At 37.9% G+C, this 17,728-nt stretch overlaps 1 protein-coding gene across 1 annotated transcript in view; it reads left to right on the top strand.

Annotated features, from left to right (window-relative positions):
* Wnt5 (Wnt oncogene analog 5) overlaps positions 1–17,728 on the top strand; it is a 638,708-nt gene that overhangs the window by 19,560 nt on the left and 601,420 nt on the right. The window lies entirely within an intron of this gene.

Genomic DNA, 17,728 nt, shown 5'->3' with positions numbered 1-17,728 from the left:
GCTGATGAGTGATTTAGTAGAGGATAATTCTCATACCCCTGGGTGACTAGGGTCTGGAGTATAGGCCAAACGTGGGCCCGTGAACGCCTAGACAATGTTTTTACATTGTGGGTATCAAATTGAAGCTGTTGATGAGTGCTTTAGTTCAGGGTAGTTTTCATAACTATAGGTGACTAGGGTCTCGAGGGCCAAAACGTGGACCAGGGTAACACTAGGATGTGTTTTTACATTATGGGTATCAAATTGAAGCTGTTGATGTATGCTTCAGTACAGAGTAAGTTTTACACCGCTGAGTGACTAGGCCCGGATACCCCTAGAATGTGTGTGTATTATGGATATCAAATGAAAGCTGTTGCTGAAAGCTCTAAAGTTCATTCTGATATTCGATTTAGTCGCATCAACTTGGCAAAACTGATAAATATGCATGCGAAGCCGAAATAAAGACATGAATTAATAATACCCACATACCTATTTACATACGTCCTATTCGATTTGCCTGAAATTTGGTATATAGATTTGCCTATATTAGTATTTACCATGCTTTTTTCCGGGAAGTATACCAGATACGGACTGGGACTGGGATTAGGACTAGGACTGGGACTGAGACTCGGAATGGGACTGGAACAAAATACATACCACCATCTGGGACTGGCAATAAGAGATGAATAAGAATGAGAAAAAATTTAGAGAAGAGAAAAGAGAGAAGGAGACTGAGAAAGAGATAGGATGAGACGAAGATGGAGATAGATGAAGCGAAAAAGACGGAGGGAGGAGTGAACAAAAAGATTAGGAAAAATTGTAGAGGGGTAGGGCAGAGTTAGAAAGAAAAAGCTTATTCAAATGTATGCAGATATACCAAATTTAGGGCAGAACAACGTCTGCCGGGTCTGCTAGTAATATTTGTAAAATTGATTTTATCACAAGTGGGCGGTTCCACGCCCATTTTAAAACTGTTTTTCAAATTTTCATTAAGAGTCTCAATATCAGTCCACACGTCAAATTTCAACATTCTAGGTGTATTATTTATTAAATAATCAGGTTTTTTGTGTTTTCCAAAATGTTATATATATAAAAAGTGGCCGTGGTTATCATCCGATTTCGTTCAATACCAATCTATTCTGGGTCCAGATAAGCTCGTGTACCAAATTTGGTGAAGATATCTCAATATTTACTCAAGTTATCGTATTAACGGACAGACGGACGGACGGACGGACATTGCTCAATCAAATTTTTTTTCGATACTGAGGATTTTGATATATGGAAGTCTATATCTATCTCGGTTCCTTTATACCTGTACAACCAACCGTTACCAAATCAAAGTTAACATACTCTGTGTGCAAAGCACTCTGAGTATAAAAAAAAAAAAATGTTCATGCTAATTCATTCTACAAAAAATATGTTTCTGTTAAAAAATTTGGCATGGCAGATATAAATATGATGGGTTAACCAAGGTGTCTGTTTAACTTTAAAGTCTTGATAAACTTCTTGAAATTAATGGTTCCTAGAATGTCTCGAACGTAGGTATTCGGCAAGAAAAGAAAATTCTCCACAACACCACGGTGACTGCCATCGTGAATTCACGCAAGTGGCGAACGTTTGGAAAAAAACGTTCACCATATTAAACAGCCTAGACAACCTGTTAAATCGCTGTCCGATCACTTAAATCAGTTGATCAATTGTGTTTTCAAACATTATTGTAGATGACTGGTACATTGCATTATTTCTTAAAATATTTTTGCTTAATTGGCTGCTCATATTTTCTCTATTATCTACATTTTAAAAATTTATTTTAATTTGTAGTCTGAGTTTCTTTAGACAAATTTAAAAGATAAGTTGTTTTGAAACACAAATGGGAAATTAATGGCACTTTAATTTATTAACCGCGAGCAAAAAATAAACCATTCTTCCATTCTCTGGCAGTTCGCGAGAGCCATTCTCCCAGTCAACTATCATTTGATAAGGAGGTATGGCACTGGAGTACTAGAAAGATTTTTCACTTGTATTAATCCAAAATGGTGACTGCCTTCGCGTTGTTTATGTAAATCTTCTGAAGAATGACATTATCCCAATTACTGTTATGACACCCCATAAGCAGTGACATAATCCCAAGTAAAAAACTTGGGACTATGTCACTGCAGATTAAAAAATACACAATAGTGATTAATTTTATACAATTAAGGATAACAATTTGTTTAGATTGCACATTCATTCCCTAAATGCCGTTCGTGCATTCTTTCGTTTGATTTATTTTACGGATATATTCATATATGTATATATTGCAGAAGAAAAGTCAAAAAGTGAGAGTACTCCTTTGTTTTTAGTACATTTCTAATGCTTTTGATTGTATGTTGGCTGTTTCGTCTGTCTAGTGGTCAACCCAAGCAAAGTATCTTTGCGCATTTGTGGCAAGTTCGCTTTGGTAAGATTAATTGCTGTTAAATGTATTTTTCATGTTTTCTCTGGCATTACTGGATTCGTGGCAACATTTACATGGTCAATTTCTTTTGCTGCAGCTACTGCAGTTAAGCCTAAGCTGGTAATAAATCAAGTGGATTATAAGAAAGAGCGCTCTTAACACCTACTTTGACTAGGAATGCTTGAATGAAATTCATTGGAGTGCTCTTTTGATTATAATTGTTTTTGTTGTAAGTGAGTAAGTAATGAAACGAGTAAAAATTAGTGACTTATTGAAAAGTTAATATGAAAACGTTCAACACTTTCACTTTGACAGCTATTTAAGCTTTGGAATCTGACAAAGATAATTATTAAGCACTTTTATCCACCTGAAAAGGTCGCTGTACTGGGTTCTTTATATACATACGAGTGTACAACTGCATACATATACATATATGAACCAAAGAGGCACAATAGCTTATTCTTTAGTCAGACAGAGATTAAAATTTAGTCATTAAGTTAATAAGATGAAAGCCGCAGTCATAGTAACTTTTTGACTCAGTTGCCAACAGAAAACAAATGAGACTTTCATAGTTTGGTTGTATGGGTATTTCAAGCTCAAATTTTTGTATTATTTAAGGACAGCAGCAAGTCCATTTTGATATTTCTAAAAAATATTATATGCAAATCTTCTCTTATACGATTATTGTATTTACATTTAATATTCTTCCACTCACACCGCACTATGGGGTATATTGAAAAAAAATTGACTCAAAACTAAATTTCTCAGCTAGAAATTAATGGAAAAAAAAAAACGCTCGAAACGCCAGTTTGTTGTTTGGATATGAACCCAGTACGAGCACGATGCGGGAGAGATTTATTTCACTGCCCGAATTTCCGAGTCATGTTTATTATCTGGTATTATTTGGGTGCGTTGAGATGTGAATATATACATTTACTAAGGTGGTACATGCAAATCAAACAAACTATTTTTGCAGTCTCGGTAAAACGAAGATCCGGACTAAAATTTGTGTATGCCATGGATATGAAAAAAAAAAACAAAAACAATTTTAATTTTTGTATATCCATTGGAAAGTCGTTACTTTGACCCCGTGCGATATCCTCAAACCACGTTCAACAGGAAGCAAAATATATTTGTGATTTATTTGGTTTTGTTTTTACCATATCAATTCGTTTGTTTGATATATAAGAACCATCCTAATGTATATTTATGCACATTTTGTGTGGAGTTGAATTAACAAAATTGTTACGAATTTACTGCAATTCCCCTTATTTGCAATATTCTGCCAACGTTCGTATCGCTAAATTGTTGAATAAATAACTCCAATATTGAATAAAGGAAAAATGGCCTTTATTAAAGTACTTCACAATAACACTTATACTTTGCAACAAATAGCTTGCTTAATAACCAAACTGATTGATAGCTCAAATGAAAACTGATCTATTGCCCGACAGATAGCGTGCTTAACTGAAACTGCTTGTAGCGCTTCTACCGCTGGTGCTTTTATACTCTGCGATTTCATAGTCACCGCCATATAATTATAACTACGAATGCACGTATATAGCTTCTCATATGCTTGTATTTGTGAGCGACACTTCCACAATTACAATTGCATACTTTTGGGAGCATCTCAGATATCTGCATGTGTTTGTGCATCTCTTCTCTGCTGCGTGTACGTACGTATGTGTAGGCACAATGATTTATTCGTTTATGTAGATACAACTGACTGTCTGCTTTATTGTTGTTGTGACTTCATTTACTTAGCAACAGAATAGGGATGTGAGTATCACTTGGTGTTGCTAACATTCGTAACAATATGATAATAAACGATACTACCAGAAACTACCGATAGTCATTTTAAAATTATAGAAAATATCGAACGGCGCAACTATCGATAATTTTGCAACAGTAGTCCATCCATTGTTGGAGAATTAGTCCGCTTGTAACTAAGGTATGCTCTGAAACTCGGTTACTAGATCGGTGTTATAGTTACTGTACGATTTTCGGGGCATTATCATTAATTTTTCCCCCACTTATTCTTTATAAGTATGCGTATCTTTTCTCTCTTTACGCCACAGTAACGCTTACTCTAACCGCGCATGATGCTCAGTCACAACGCCCAAAGTAGTCAGCTTCTTTTTCAGTATTGCGTAACATAACTTATAGTATCAGCTTTCTCTAAAATGCTTAGCTTTTATAGGTTGGGAGATAATAGTGTAAATACAGTGTGCAATTGAGAAAGACAAGCTAGAAGAGAATTAAGTTAAAAATGAATAATGACTTTTGGGATTTAAGGCAAATATTTTTTAAGCATTTTGCAGATTTTAATAAAACTAGCGAGCTTTTATAGCAGTTATTGAGAATTTATGTCAAAAACTTCCCAAAACAAGTAGGAAGGGAACAATGTTCTTAGTAAATTTCAATCATTTATGTGTTCAAGAATCTAATCTGTTAAACGAAATAACTTTGATTGAACTCATTAGTAAATGTGGTAAAATGGCGTGTTTAAGGATCATCTAAAAATTCGTTAATCATCCATTTGAATGCTACTGCCAGGCATGAAAAAGGAAAGTTTCGCAAGTCATAGATGAAGAAAAGATGATTCTTCTTTACGCACGAATGCAATTAAGTTGTCTTTCCCTAGGATATTCAAGAATAACATGCGACCTAAATATTCAATGTTTTTATATGATGCAAGTCATGTTATGAAATTCTAGATAAAAAAAAATTAAAGTTGATGTTGTTTATGTGCGTATCAGGCATGGTTCGCCTCCCTCCCATCACGTACACATTTACATTACGCAAAGTCGCTCAGGACCTGACCTAACCCAAATCATTAGCACACCATTTAAAAATATATACATACATACATGGAGATATGTTGCAAATGTGTGTGAATATGTTCTTGTAGGTATGCCAAAAAAACCTCAATAATATATCAAGATGTACCTACATATGTGCACTGTAACATATAGGGTGTCAGAATTGAACTGCTATACGTAAAAAGAATCGGCTTAGCGGAGACTAAAATATTTAGAAAATACTTTAGGGGTGATAATTTCCTGCCAAAGAAAAACGACATCAGTGTTGATAATAAAATTAAAATAACTAAATAATTTTCCCACCAAACTCTCGTTTTCTCATTTGCCAAACATGGAATTTTCCTGACCTAATTCTATTCCATAGCGAGAGCAGCCAGACGGCTCCATGACAGCATTTTCGACAGCCCTATAGGCATTGAAGTCCAATTTAACAAGGTTGGATATCGGGCGGAGGTGTCGACCCTCGCTGGCATCCATAGGATATCTCTATAAATTTCTGGACACATCAATATTGAAGAAATAAATTTGCAGACGAGACTTCCAGGAGGGTTTACGAAATGAACATAAACGATTACCGCAGGAGTGTCTCGTGAGGAAAATCGAATCCATTATTGGATAGGAAAGGGGCTGGCTTCTTTCTCAAGCTAAACAAATCTGCAATGAGATTACTTTCCAACAGAGGCGCAAAGCAACAAGCTGCCTCTGGGGAAGCTGTCATTATGAGGAGAATGATGAGTCGTTTCATCACTTTTTCTGCCGATGTCTTGGACTGCAAGCAAGCCCACTCTGATTTTTAAGTTTTAGTGGGTCTTACATGGGTTGAGAGAAGTTTAATATTTCCCTAACACTTAAGTTCATCACAGAAAGCTAAAGAAATCTGCAATGAGAGTACTTTTCAGTATCATCACTGCTCATTATACTATTGCACAGTTGCTCCAATGGTAGCGCATGCCAACTAGCTCCCACTGCAGAAGTTGTAGGGATGAAGAGGAATTGTTTCATCACTTTGTCGGCAGATGTCTACGACTGCAGGCAAGACCACTCAGGCTTTTCAGCTTTTGCTAGTCTTACAGAGGTTGGGGGAAGGTTAATCTTTCGCTACTTCTTAAGTTCATCAGAGAAAAGGAGTCGTTTTTTGAGGACTATTAAGAAGTAATCTGGTTGGACGAATGTGTCGCCACCCGGCACTCACTGAGTGCATACACATCCATACGTGGTTAGAAGATATTATACTATCAAAAGGCAAAATTTATGGTCCTATGCTACAGATTGTGAGTCACCCAAAAACAAAGGGTTTGAAAAGAAAGAAATACAAGGTACTCCGCATATATTTAGTTTAAACTTCTCTTCCGACTTGCGACCGCCGTGGTGTGATGGTAGCGTACTCCACCTACCACACCGAAGACTCTGGCTTCAAGCCCCGGGGAAAGCAACATCACAATTTTAGAAACAAGTTTTTACACTGAGAAGAAAGGTTTTCTAAGCGGCGTCGTCCTTCCGCAGTGATTTGCCAAGCACTCCGAGTGTATTTTCTGCTTCTCAGTGAAAACTCATCTGCTTTCCAAAAGACTTTCGGATTCTACATAAAATATGTAGGTCCCGTCCCGCCAATTTATAGGAAAAATTAAAAGGAGCACGACGCAATGTCAAAGAGAAGCTGACTCTGAACAGCAGCTATAAGACAGATGAATTTTCGCTAAAAATGTTTTCAAGGAAACATATGCTACCACCACACCACGGCACCCACCATGGGTTTTACCTTTAATTATTTTCTCACAGTAGCCACAAATCTACCAAAGGTGTTTAATGTTACTGGCTATCTAAAGGACAATCGACCTGGGCCCGTATTAGGTTCTACCATCCGAGATCGAAACTCATGTTTTACATCACAACAGCTCTCAAATGGTGGATCGTATTAATGATGTATGTGACCCAGAGACAAATAGTACTCGTTATATCCGTAAGGTTCTACAATTTTTAGGAATGGAAGTCTCATTGCATAGTAATCGTTTGAGTGAAAATGGGTTTCAGCCACTGTTGGTAAAAACTTAATAGCCTCCAGGGCTACTCGCGTCAGAGCTGCCTTCTTATACCGCAGATTCATAGTGAAGTGCAAATGAATAACGGGTAAAATACAAATGATAGCGGACATGGCAAAACAAACTTTTTCACTTGGAGCCGCTACCCAGGTAAGCAGAACAACAAAATGCGAAAATACGTAAAATAGCTGTTTGGCCCGCCGATATATCGACCAGCCATTGCTTCACCTTGTAGTTTTATGGTCAACTCATTCCGCAAACGCGCACCACTTTGCTAAACTCTCATCAAAGAAATTGCCACCTGAGCCTGTGATAAATTTTAAGAAACACAGTTTAACATGGTTGACAACATTTGTAACATCAGAAAAGGCAACAACAGTAATAATAATAATGAAAAAGAAAAAAATTACAAAAACAACATGCGACAACATACAACAAATATTTTAATACCAATAGCAAACAAAATAAATGCTCGAGGACGATTGAAAGTCACGCTGCATAAACTCGTTGACAGCAAATGCACACACAGGTTAAAAACATGCGCTGTGTGTGTGTGTTGGTGTGAACTACTTCGTCGCATACAAGCAACATGCCACAACGTTCCACCAAAAAGGGGTGATAATCAGTGACAGCAACAGACAGCAGCAGACAGGATAACAACTGCACCACTCAGAGTTTCGCCAATATCAAATGTTGACGATGACGACGATGTTGATGGTGATAATATGCAGCAAGGATTTTATGGGAAGAAAGAGGTCGTACATCTCTGTTTGTAGTTATGTCAACGTGATGACGATATCAACGCCAGTATTTTCTTGTTAATTTTCAGTGATAGTAATAATGATATTGCAGTTGTGGCATATCATAAGCGAATAGCAGTGACACTGATGATGACGCTAAAGTCAACCGAGGAATGCAGCCGATATCGTAACATTTATTTTTGCTTTGAGTAAAAACGAAACACAAACCGTTTCAATATATGAAACTGATTTCAATAATTTGCAATATTGGACTACCACAATTTCTAACTGTTACACCGGTTCAAGGTTTGTTAGCGTAATAATGCGTTGGAAATGGATGACTTTATCTTAGCCCTTTAAAGGTTTGGCGACAGCGAATTTTTGAATAAAACATCCCCCAAGTCGCAAGTTCTATCCGTATCACATTCATACGTAAATATCACAAATCTAATAATTGCACAACACGTATGATGAAGAACGCCGGGTTGCTACTGAAAGAGAAGACGCTACCTACAGGGCTACCTTAAAAGCGAACGCAAAAAGAAGAGTGTATGAACGCTACCGCGAGTTGAAAAGGGAGATAAATCGCAACCAATTTTTACAAAGAATTCGCCGACAAAGGGTTTTAACCCATCTAGGAACGTAAACGGTGACCTTGAAACCGATATCCAGGGAGTACTTAGATTATGGAGGAGCTACTGTTCTGCCTTCCTGAATAGAGAGAGCGATGTACCGCAATCCACCAAGGAATATGAACCAGAGCCCGAAATCGATGATGATGGAATAAATGTCGGACGAGAGCATGCCTGACGAATGCAATCTTTGTGTTCTTTACCAAGTTTACCGCTGAATCGGCCTTCTTAGTACACCGCGTAAGGCCTATTCAGGCTAATTGGACCTTATTAGAGCGGCTTCAGACATGGTAAGTTGACGTTGAGCAACACCATCAAGTCAATCAGAATTGGGAGAGGTCCGAGCCGTTCGAAACGAAACGAAGTTTCACACGAGGTGACTCCCTATCGTGTGACTTCTTAAATTTGATGCTGGAGAAAACTATACTATCTACTGAACTTTATCACTCTGGAGCAATATTCTATAGGAGCGTTTAATTACTGGCGTATGCTGATGACATTGATATCATCGGCCTGAATACCCGCGCCGTAAAGGCTGTGACACAATGACATTTTTCATAAAGATGCGCTTAACACAAGCTTATGCATTCCAATAACATCGCCACAATCAACCAAGATGTTGTGTTTGTAAATATGAAAGAACTTCAGACTTGGCAATTGAAGTTTATTTCGCCTTGCTAACATATTTTGTGTCGTATTCATTTGTTATATTACAGTTTTTACTTGCGAAAAATGTTAGAAAATTTACCAACCAGTGGGAAAAATAATTTCACTTGCAAAGTGTGTCAACACCCTTAACCAAAACAAATGTCACATTCTTCTTCTTATGATTTACTTGTAACAAAATTTGGGAGATGGCTACTTTTCAATATCAGATGGCGCCAGTGTCGCTCATTTTATCGTTCTCCATAAAAATACGTGCAATGTACTCATAATGCATAAGCATGTGTTAGACTCATCTATATGAAAAAGTGGTTAGGTGTCGGGGCTTTAAGTTTGTGGAGTAACACTGGAAAAAAAACAGAAAAGGTGGGTTTGGTGGTATGTGAGGACTAAACGAAATACCTGCTCTCATCAAGCAAAGAGTCAGCGCATTTCCGCCTGTGGCAGTATTAATTTCGAATAGTAAAATACTTCGTTTATTGGGGAACCAGCATTAACACAAACAGCAACATGAGCTCTGAAAACCAGAGAAGAATCACTCTTGCCAATATATACTACTTTGGACTTGGTAAGCAAGTAAGAAGTAAAGGCTTCTCCAGGTACACGAAAACCTTGCTCTACAAGGCACCTTTCATACCCTTCCTGGTATATAGTCCAGAAACATTAGCCATGACAACATCAGATGATGCGGCTCTAGGAGTGTGTGAGAGTAAAAGTTTCTTGAAGAATGGGGAGCTTTGCAAGCTTTATGTAGACACCAACAAAGTCCAGGGAATTAAAACACAGCACCTACATCGGCTGGATCACGTTATGAGAATAAAAGATGATGCTTCGAACAAAACTGGATTCTTATCGGAGCCCGCCTATGGAAACTACGGGAGAGGGTAGCCAAAACTCAGTTGGAAAGACTAGGTGGAAAACTATTTAAATTCTCTTGGTGTTAGTGCTAATTAAGTAAGAAAGATCTGGCATCTTGGAGGATCTGGTAATACTCGGTATACTGCGGACCTGCTCCTTTGGATACATCGGTTTAAGGCTGCACGTAGAATGTAGGAATATGCAAAAATTTAAAACCTGTTGGAAAGAATTGACAAAGACTTTCAAAATAGTTAAAATTTAACCAAAAACTATGCATAAATCTATAGATATAAAAATGAATGTTTGTATGTATGTCATCGATGAACTCAAAAACTACTGGACCGATTATTATGAAAATTGGTATATATATGTATTTTTCCACGGGGAAGGTTTGTATGATGAGTACTTTGATAACGGGTGACTACGATCTCGAGATATAGGCCAAAACATGGACCCAGGTAACTCCAGGAAGTGCTTGTACAATATGGGTATCAAATGGAAGCTGTTTATGACTACTTTGACACTGGGTATTTTTCGTATCCCTGGGTGACTAGGGTCTCAAGATATAGGCCAAAACGTGGACCCGGGGACCCCTAGCATGTGTGTCTATTTTAGATATCAAATGAAAGCTGTTGCTGAGAGCTTTAGTACAGGGTAGTTTTCATACCTATTGGTGACTAGGGTCTCGAGATATAGGCCAAAACATGGGCCCGGATACCCCTAGAATGTGTGTCTATTTTAGATATCAAATGAAAGCTGTTGCTGAGAGCTTTTAAGTAATTTTCATTGTGATATTCGATTTAGTCGCATCAACCTGGCAAAACTGATAAATATGCATTCGAAGCCGAAATAAAGACATGAATTAATAATACCCACATACTTATTTACATACGTCCTATTCGATTTGCCTGAAATTTAGTATATAAATTTGCCTATATTAGTATTTACGATGCTTTTTTCCGAGAAGTAGACCAGAGACGGACTGGGACTGGGATTAGGACTGGGACTGAGACTGAGACTCGGAGTGGGACTGGGACTGAGACTCGGAATGGGACTGGGACAAAATACATACCACCCTCTGGGACTGGCAATAAGATATGAAGAAGAATGAGAAAAACTTGAGAGAAGAGAAAAGAGGGAAGGATACTGAGAAAGAGATAGAATGATACGAAGATGGAGATAGATGAAGCGAAAAATACGGTGGGAGGAGTGAACACAAATATTAGAGAAAAGTGTAGAGGGGCGAGGGCAGAGTTAGACGGAAAAGCTTATTAAAATGAAAAAGCTTGTAAAATGTAATGTGTTCAGATGTACCAAATTTAGGGCAGAACAACGTCTGCCGGGTCTGCTAGTTTAAAATAATTCTTACGAGTTGACAGTTGAAATGTTCCAATGAAGCGGGATCCAGATACGAATAGAGATTTAACATGCAAATGCAACAACAATGTGGTCCATATATATTTGTTGTTGCATTGCCATGTTACATCTCTATTCATATATGGATCACGCTTCATTGGAACGCAACAACAAATATCTAAAATAAACTAGAAAAAAATATATGAGGAGAATGGCACTAAAGATGGCAAAATGCCATCATAAATAAATAGTACTCTAAACGAATGACTAAGTTCAAATACTTACTAACTGAAAATTTTTAATTAGAGCTATTTCATAATATCTTATGGAAATGCTCATCCAACTAGTTTCTAAGACTATTTTGTGCTTCACATATAACATTTGTTGGCAGCGGTCAACCGAGTTTATGTATTTGAGTAATAACGGTAAGCATATGAGAGGTGAATCGAAAAGAGATTTAAAATGTACATAAAATGAAAGCAGCAAAAGAAAAACGATCATCAAACATCAAAAGTGTGAATGCCGACATCAACGCCAGTGTTGCTGCCTGGTGATCTTGATTTGTTTTGGTCGTTTCTGTTATACATACATACAATGGATGGTGTATGAGATTTCTGTATACGTATATACCAATATATATTAGACCCACCCACTTAAAAATGTATCTCCATTTTATGGTACTCTGGGCCCAAAACGTATCCAAGGTTCGACAAACTGTGATCTAAAGATTCAAATGAACTCAGAGTGGTAAACTTTAATCCCTTGTAAGGCCCACGAAATGAGCTGGGATTTTGGATCTTTATAACTCCTCTTATTTGTTGAATTGTTGTTGACCCATATTTTGGAAGTTGTATATGATTTTCTTAAAATAACAACAAAACAATACCAAATATATGTTTGAAAGCAAATGTGTAATTATATCTAAGTATATATGCAAAGAGCTTTTGTTTTAAGATAGTCTGTTATCTGATGAGTAAAATGCAAGACAACTAATTTTGCTTGTCATGGTACCGGTTAATTCTTTGACCAAAAATAAAAACAAATATAAGTTAAAAAAATGTTAAACACTTTTCTTTACATAACGATCACTCTTAAATGGTCATCGGTATCCTCTAACGAAAGTGATAGGGAGCTTGCAGCTTCAATGGGGTTCGATCTAAGAGACATTGGTGTTGATTCTAAATTGCAACTAAAAAGATATTTGTTGGCATAAGGGGACATACATCGCGTAGTTCGGGTTGATTCCGGATAGGTAAGAGTTTAACACATTAGAGTACCGCGCCTTCCTGGGAAGTCTGTTTTCTTCTACAGCGAGTTTCGGGTATTGGACACATAGAACGGGGTTCGCCTGGAATTTGTAGGCGGAAAACTCTGCTACACTTTGTGAATGGGGTTTAGGGCCTCTTCATGCTTTTTTGGCTCCAAAGACTGAGTTCTTACTTGTTCGATTATTTCGTAGTTTGAAAAGATGTCTGAGAAGATGTTCTGAGTATTAAAAAGAAACTATTGGTGCAGCATTACGTTTCCTTCCTTTATGGGGAGTATTCCAGCAGGGCTGTGTACATGGTGCACTGGCGGCATGAGAAGACATCATGCGTGCCGTATTTTGACAGGCCTTCAGCTTTTTTCCAGTGGGTTCTATTCCAATCAGCCCGTCGACAATATCGGAGACGAATTGCGCAGAAGCGGCTGGTCAATTTCTTTATAAGCGGCTATAACGTTACTTTGCTTTTGCCACAAGGGCTACTAGTGAGCGACTTGGGGTTGTGTTACGGCTCTGACCTTAGGTGCAATCGCGGCCGCATGCTCGCCTAAATGCAGGTCATTATCGAACGTCATTCCCAGTATATCTGTGTGTCAGACAGTGTGTAGCGTAACGCCATCGACGAGGATGTCCAATATTGTCAACATTTGCTTTGCCAATGCTGTGAGGAAGGTCGCCGAGAACATGGCTTTTTTAAGCAAATGTTTTCCTCAAATTAGGTGTCTTTTTCTGAGTGGAAAATTTAGTGTTCTTGTTAGTTTTTTTAAGAAAATCCCAAGTTATATAGAATAGGGAACAAACTCGAAAACCTATTCAGAGGGCTGTCTCTGCAACTCTAACGAAAATTATTGAGCTAAAGTATCAAAAAGTCTTTATTTTTTCAAATGGGTTGGCCTAATATACATAGGAGCATACACAATGCTTAAATGGTCGTTATTAGCTGTGTTCACTTTTGATATTATACGTACATACGTACGTACATATATACTCAATTTCCTGAACACCGCTTGAGCATTAATACAACGTCGGTGAGTCAGAATGATAACAATGAAAATCTGAATTGAAGAAATAAAACAAAATATATGAAAATAAAACAAAAGTAGCCAAGCCCTTAAGGCACAAAAATTCTAAGGTCATAATGACCTACAGAGCGCCAATCGCTTTGAGCGTTGAGAATTCTGTTGCATACCACAAGGGAGTATGACAAGCACTAAAGCCAAAAACCTGTCCAATATTAATAAGATAACTCTGCCTTGGCATGCATGAGTCCTTCTCACAAGTCCACATCTCCGCTATTTTTGCTCATAACAACCAAAATTTCAATGCTCATATACTAAGCATTGTGAGGGACTAGAATGGAATTGGGCAAGGTGACTTTATGTATGAGGATGTGTAGTATATTTGTAAGACTGCGTGGATAATTCCCTGTAGACATTGGCAAATCAAAAGCATATAAAACAGAAAGGTTATAGCTAGAAGACGGAAAGCAGCACAAGCAAACCAGTGCTAATGCATACCAACAAATGCCTCAATGCAATGAAATTGATTGCTACCTGTTTCTGTTCCCTTTTTTTTTAAAAAATTTTTGCTTTATTTGTTTGTTCTTTTTGGCTTTTTTTTTGTAAATGCACATTTGTGGTCCAGCTGATGGATAGTGCGCTTTACGAGAAAACCAGCCATCCGGCGAACGAGCTGCCGAGCAGCTTATACTCAAAACAAACGTTTCACATATCCAGCATACTTACTTAGTTCAATCGTTCAACGTTTACCACAGGCCGCATCAATTGGCTCACAAAACAGCTGTGTGCTTTAACTGTCTATGGGGGCCGCAACCAATCAGCCAACTAACCAAGTGAACGTTAAACTAACCAGCTAACAAACCAAAACAGCCAGTTAACCGGCTGTGTAGTACGAGCTGAAAAACTTGAAATACTCATTGGTATGCTTTCACCAAGCAGTCGAATCGAGTAGTTTCGAGTTACCTCGATTTCTACTAGTAACATACCAGACTAAAACTAATTTCTAATTGGCGCTTAAGCGTCCAGCTGATAAGGTTAGAGTCTTCTTCTTCATACATTGGGTATTTCGGGGTTGAAGCTGGACAAGCCTGGGTTGAACCTGTTATAGTATTCAGATCAAAGCTATTCCCGAGTCGCAAATGTCTCCCTTGTAAATCTGCTTTCCTCTTCTGCGAGTTAAGGGTTCACCGGTCACTTAAAGCCAATTGCTTTAGCTATGAGCGTAACTATGAGCGTTTCTATGTCTTTGCCTCAAGTGCTGCCAGCGAAAGAGTTAAGGATTTTGTTTACTTTCTGAGCTTAAGGTGCAATTGCGGTGCATGTTCGCCGAAATGTAGGTCATATTCAAACGACATAGGCAGTGTTTTTGGTGTCGGTAGCGTAGTGCTTTCGATGTGGATGCTCAATAGTACCGATCTTTATTGTTTTCAATAAAGTAAAGTATTGTGACGAATATTTGTGACACTAAGTGATACTCACATCACTAGTCTGATGCTAAGTAAATGAAGCCACAACAACAATAAAGCAGGCAGTCACTTGTATCTACATAAACGAATCAATCATTATGTCTACACATATGTACGTACACGCAGCGGAGAAGAGACGCACAAACACATGCACATATCTTATCTGAGATGCTTCCATAAGTAGGCAATTATCTGTGGAAGTGTCACTCACATATACACGCGCATATGAGAAGCTATACACGTGCATCTGTAGTTACAATTATATAGCAGTAACTAAGTTATTTCTGGAAATGCCTAGAAGTATGGAACGAGGCAATCGAAGAGTATAAAAGCGGCAACAGTAGAGGCACGACAATCAGTTTGGTTTAAGCAAGCTATTAGTTGCGAAGTATAAGTGTTATTGTGAAGTACTTTAATAAAGACCATTTTTGCATTATTTAATATTGGAGTTATTTATTCAACAGTTTAGCGATTCGAACGTTAGCAGAAGACTTAGAATAAGCGGAATTTCAGTAAATTTGTTACAGTATGTTATACCCTGCCTTTCAAAACCGCCCAATAAATATAAGAGTTTACGTAAACTGAAGGAGGTCTTGTTGCAAAGCTTGTGTCCAGCGAATTGTATTCGTCATAGCTGTACAGCTTTACGGTCCCAACCCAGCAAATACTCTTCCGTTCGTCTGAGTCGATCTCGCTTCAAAGGTATAGACAATTCTTAGTGCTACCCGGCACTTAGCAATGATTCCCTAACTATGCTTCATACCCTTCTTTGTTCGCAGCCATTTTTTCTCTCCGAGCTCTGGTTTGCGATTCTTTCCTCCTCCTTATCTATGCTATGAGATTCTGAGTGACTAACATTGGTCGTGCAAATAAACCGCCGCCATTCTTCAATCGGCGGGGTGGTATGATGGGTTAAGTTGATAGCTGCACCAATATCAAAAGTTTGAGGTGTTCTGTTTTACCGCAAACTCGGAGCTTGCTCTCTTCCTTCTCTAAACTATATTTCGGTCTACGCAGGAGGGTCAGCGTTCCAAGCGTTGCAATTGAGCATAGTCACGCCATTGTATCTGTTACACAGAAGTACAACCACAGCACGTTACAACCCTTTTTTAGTTCTAGTTGTTAACTAGTATAATTTCAGACTAGTTTGCAGTTTTGTAACGCGTACTCGCTCTTGTTGTTGTGTTTAGTTTGACCACGTTTGCGTCCTAACCCTTCTTTTCGGTCTGCGCAGTCATCGAAAAGTAGCATGTGTGGTATAACGCTGTTGGCTATGATGCAGCAACGGTCACTGATGTGCTGTGGTTGCATGCTGCACGCTGCACGTTTGTATTGCGCCTTTCATTGATGCTGGTGAAAAGTTCTTACTACTTGTGCTCTGTTTTTTGTTTTTTTTTTTCGATTTTTTTTTGTTATGCTGATTCTTTGCGTTATGCTGCACGTGCGCTCGTGTGCGTAAGTGCCTTTGTAGGAGCAAAGACAATAAAAGCATAACGTGAAAATGTTATTAAAAGTGTGGTGAATTCTATGTTTATCAGCATGTTGCAGCAACACGAACGGAATGCTTATTTGAAAATTCAGACATAGCAGCATACAGGGAGCCTTCTATTCATGCTTAACATAGACTTGACAACGGTCACCTAGAAGTGAGCTTTGCATGTAACTGATTACTTAAAAATCTGTTAATTTTTAATTTTCTGCGGAAGTTCTAACTATCTTCGGTACTTTTGGAAGCCATTTATGCTTTATTTTGATATATCTTTGAACGTTTATTAAACAGCGAATTCGTTTACTTTCATTTTTCTTTTAATTTTGGGTAAAATCAAATACAATGCAGGTCGTATGCGCTAAGTGAAGTATACTTAATCAGGACTAAGTTGCCAAGTCAAGTTAAGTTTATGTTAAGTATGAGTAATGAACCTCTTTCGCGTTGTCGAAAGCTACTTTAAAGTAAGCAAAGAGTGTTGCGAATGAGGTTCGGATATTTCCTAGTGATTGCATCGTAAAGATTATACTATACAGAATGTGATATGCATTATTAAGCACACTGATTTTTAATTGGAGCAGTTAAAAATCGGAGGCATTTGCTCATTCGCCGATACAAAATACGAACTTATATATGATGTATATTGGAATGATTTTCCATCATCCCTTGGCAATTTTATTTGGAGACAAAGTGATTTCGACGTTGCACCATTATCAAATTTGACAAGGAATGGCGGAAAATGGAAATATACATCAACTATCCACCCTGTTGGAAAATCAACAAAACAAATCGGAACTAATATATGCTTCTAACTAACCCTTTCTCGCCATACCTCAGGAAAGGTATAATAAACGACTTGACGAGCGTGACTTTTGTTCATCGAGGGAGGACTTTACTTTTCAATTCCTACTTAATCCAAAGTAGCACTTGTTGTTAAGAGTTTTACTCCATTTGATTTCTAGGCTGA

Source organism: Eurosta solidaginis, chromosome 3, assembly GCF_040869045.1.
Source record: "Eurosta solidaginis isolate ZX-2024a chromosome 3, ASM4086904v1, whole genome shotgun sequence".
In the NCBI taxonomy this organism is placed as follows: domain Eukaryota; kingdom Metazoa; phylum Arthropoda; class Insecta; order Diptera; family Tephritidae; genus Eurosta; species Eurosta solidaginis.
The sequence above is the reverse complement of the archived record's forward strand: the minus strand, read 5'-3'. Positions and strand labels throughout refer to the sequence as shown.